We start from the raw sequence: 4,418 nt of genomic DNA on the forward strand, positions 1-4,418 counted from the left end.
ATAAATGGGTGTTTAAGTTGAAAAGGGGTGATGATAACTTTATAAAATATAAAGCTCGTTTGGTAGTAAAAGGATATGGTCAAAAGAAAGGAATTGACTTTGATGAAATTTTCTCACCAGTTGTGAAATTAAGTTCAATACGAATTGTGTTAGGTTTGGTAGCTAGTTTAAACCTTGAACTTGAACAACTAGATGTGAAAACTGCTTTTTTACATGGTGACTTAAACGAGGAAATATACATGGAACAACCGGAGGGTTTTAAAGAGAAAGGGAAAGAACATTTGGTATGTAGGTTGAAAAAGAGTCTCTATGGCCTAAAACAAGCACCGCGCCAATGGTATAAAAAGTTTGATTCTTTTATGGTGAATCAAGGTTATAAAAGAACTAATGTGGACCATTGTGTGTATGTTAAACAATTTGAGGATGGTAATTTTATTATACTTCTTTTGTATGTTGATGATATGCTAATTGTTGGGCAAGACCTAAATATGATTAATAGGTTAAAAGTGGAGTTATCTAAGACTTTTGACATGAAAGATTTAGGGCCTTCTAAGCACATTTTAGGTATGCAAATAACTCGTGATAGAGAATCAAAGAAATTGTGGCTTTCACAAGAAACATACATAGAAAGAATCCTCGAAAGGTTCAACATGCAACATTCGAAACCAGTAAGTACTCCCCTTGCCACTCACTTTAAATTGAGTAGGAAATATTGTCCAGTTACCGAGGAGGAAAGAGATGAGATGTCATCGATTCCCTATGCCTCGGCGGTTGGATCTTTAATGTATGCTATGGTTAGCACACGACCAGATATTGCACACGCAGTTGGTACAGTGAGTAGGTATCTCTCTAACCCTGGTAAATCTCATTGGAATGCTGTAAAATGGATTCTACGGTATTTGAGAGGTACATCTAAGTTGTGCATTTGTTTTGGAGGTTCTAAACCAATTCTTGAAGGCTTTACAGATGCGGACATGGCTGGAGATCTTGATGGTAGGAAATCGACATCCGGTTTCTTATTTACTTTTGCAGGGGGAGCTATATCATGGCAATCCAAATTGCAAAAGTGTGTTGCCTTGTCCACTACGGAAGCTGAATACATTGTGGCAACTGAGGCTGGCAAAGAAATGCTTTGGATGAAAAGGTTTCTTTTAGAATTGGGTTTGAGCCAATTAACTTATGTGGTTTTTTGTGACAGTCAAAGTGCAATGGACCTAAGCAAGAACTCAATGTATCACTCACGAACAAAACATATTGATGTGAGGTATCATTGGTTACGATTAGCTATCGAGGAGCAAAAGTTGCAACTAGAGAAAGTTCACACTGATGACAACGTTGCTGACATGCTAACAAAGGTGGTTCCAAGGGAGAAGCTTGAGCTATGTGCCAAGCTTGCCGGAATGGAGATGAATTGAGACACAAGCAATTCTCTCCTTGTGTGACCGGAGGGGGAGATTGTTAATTATCCGGTCACTATTTTGTTTTGTTTTTTTTTAATAACATTTATTATTATTATTATTAGATAGTAATATGAAACAAAACAAAAGTTTTGTTTCTTTAGTAATTATTACCCTTACTTTATTCTTTAAAAGGGTAAATGTAAGTTACGTTTTTTAGTGAGTAAAGAAAGAAAATAATAATAGTAATAATAATAATAAAGAGTAAAACAAAACAAAACGACCGTTTTTGTTTTGAGAGAGACAAAGAGAAGGTGGAAAGGAGATATATATATATGGGAAGAGATGAGAACAAAGTATGAGAGCGTGAAGGAGAGTGAAGCATTGTGAAGCATAGAGAAGCTTAGTGAAGCTTGGTGAAGCTTGGTGAAGCTTGGTGAAGCTTGGTGAAGCTTGGTGGAGCTTGGTGAAGCTTGGTGCTCGACTCATCTACTCTTAATCTTCTTTCCATCTCCGCTACTCAACGTGAGATCTACACGGCTACTACTTCGACTTGTGGACATTCTTATCCGGGTTTTCTTCTCTCTTCTTTTCTACTATATGCTTGAGAGATAGTCTTATCCCTTTGGATTATTGTACCATTCTTGTCGGTAGTATTATGCTACATATCTCTACATATTTCTAGTATATCTAGAAGTAGAACTTGTACTTTGTGTTGTATCTCTTTCTTGATAGTGGATTGGTTTTGGACTTTTGTCCTGTGGTTGTTTCCCTCATTGAGGGTTTTTCCACGTTAAATCTTGTGTAATCTTTTTTGTGTCATTGTGTGTGTGTTGTTGTGTTCCTTTTACATTATAATCGAGCATAAAACGTGACGCGTGTTACACTCTTACGTGTCTATACCTCTTCACGGACAAGCACCGGTAATGCCAACGGAAACCGCGATCGCGACATGGACAGTGCTACCGTGGAAGGAAGAGATGAGTTGGGAAGAACTACTAGCGGTCTGGATACGACAACTAGAGGGAAGACCCGAAGACGTAGCAGAAGCAATGCGCCAACAACAAGAAGCGCGATTCCAGAATAAAAGCCGGTTCGACACAAAGCACCGACTACGACCGTGGAAGATTGAAGAAGGAGATTGGGTGATTGTCTACGACAGTAGTTTGGATCATCAACATACAACGATGCGGAAGTTCGCGAAAAGGTGGTACGGGCCATATGAGGTTCGGGAAGTTTTCGACAACGGAACTTACCGACTATGCGAGTTGGATGGAACGATGCTACGAGTGCCTATAGCCGGGAAACAGGTGAAGATTTTCAAGAAGCGGACTGATGAAGAACCCTATGTGATCCTAGGCAAGACCGATAAGAAGGAGCAATCAGACGAAGATCGCGGTGATGCGGAAAGCGAAGAAAGTGGATTACAACTCATAGTCGACTTAAGGGGAGAATCGGAGGAAGCTTCGGATGAAGGTGAATAGCAAGCATCGGGGACTTTGGCACATACCGGAGGATGTGCGGGTTCGGAGGGGGTGAGTGTCGTAGTGGGAATCACACACTACGTGAAATATGTAAAATACTATATCCGATTTAAAGTACGTATAATAAATAAAATAAAATATTAAAATATATTTATTACATGCATAGGGCAAGATCCAAACCCTATACCTCCATGTACACAAACCCCAACCTTACCATTGTACTAACTTATCCTAAGTGTTCTAAATATAGATTTAATACGTATAATACCTTTATTTATGCCTACCTTTATTAAAAGGTAAGTCATGCATTTTAAAAAAAATGCATGAATACTTTATTTATAAGAAAAATGTACACCAATAAAAAATGACTCATGCACATCTGACGAGCATGAGCACTATATTTAGGAAATAAAAGCATAGTGTAAAAAGGCAACTCATGCACATTTAGTGTGCATGAACACTTTAGAAAAAGCATGACGCTATGCTTAGCCTCTTCTATCCTTATATAAGGAGGAGAGAATGATGTATGGGGGTTGTTGATTATTTTACAAGGGTTGATTAATATAATATATTTGTGGGATTCACGAATTTGCTAACTATTTTTCACTCTTAATCTAAGTACTCACTAATACACTATACTCATGGGATTCACGAGTTTTTCATATATTTCTTTCTTACAATATATTTCATATTCTTAATTGCCTTAGAATTTTCTTTTCTCCTAGTCCAAAACCTCAGTGGTTCCCACCCGACTCACGCAACGATCCGGAGCAGAAAGGCACGAGAACGTTCAAGGACACGAGCGACGTAGTCGGCTTGCGATAGGAACAATTGTTGCTGATTCCGAAGCTGACTAATCTTTATCTTGAGAATGTGTCTTGGCAGACCGAGGTCTTTCATGGCGAACTTGAACCACAATTGTTGAACAAGATCGGCAAGCTCTCTGGCATGCTGACCGGAGAGGAGCATGTCATCCACATAGATGATGAAGGAGATGGGAGACCCATCTCAAGCTGTTTTGGTGAAGAGGCAGTGGTCCTCATCGCAATTTGAGAAGCTGACCGATTGAATGAAGTCGTCGAACATCTTGTACCACTGCCGGAGTGCCTGCTTCAGGCCGTATAGACTCTTCCTGAGTCGGTAGACTACATGTTCCTGGCCAGATACCACGAAGCCTTTCGGCTGCTCCATATAAATTTCCTCGTCTAGGTAATCATGGAGGAATGTCGTTTTTACATCTAACGGAATCAACTCCAAATTCTCAGCTATCACGACACCGAGCATGAAGCAAAGGGTTGTCATTTTCATCGTTGGTGAAAAAATTTCATCAAGATTGACGCCATATTCCTGTCAAAACCCTTTCGCTACTAATTTGGCCTTCAATTTTGTTCGTCCACAGGAGCCACTTGCCCGAAGCTGGCCACATACTACAGGCCCCTTGCCCTGCATATATATTTCTCCCTCACTCATTGATTACGGAACAAAGTTATAGTTCTATTGCTAGTTGCCTACAAGAGTATCAAAAATAAACCCCAAG

This window comes from Azolla caroliniana, unplaced genomic scaffold, assembly GCF_043228905.1.
Source record: "Azolla caroliniana isolate FFs.n. ecotype wild unplaced genomic scaffold, voAzoCaro1.0.p SCAF_10, whole genome shotgun sequence".
In the NCBI taxonomy this organism is placed as follows: domain Eukaryota; kingdom Viridiplantae; phylum Streptophyta; class Polypodiopsida; order Salviniales; family Salviniaceae; genus Azolla; species Azolla caroliniana.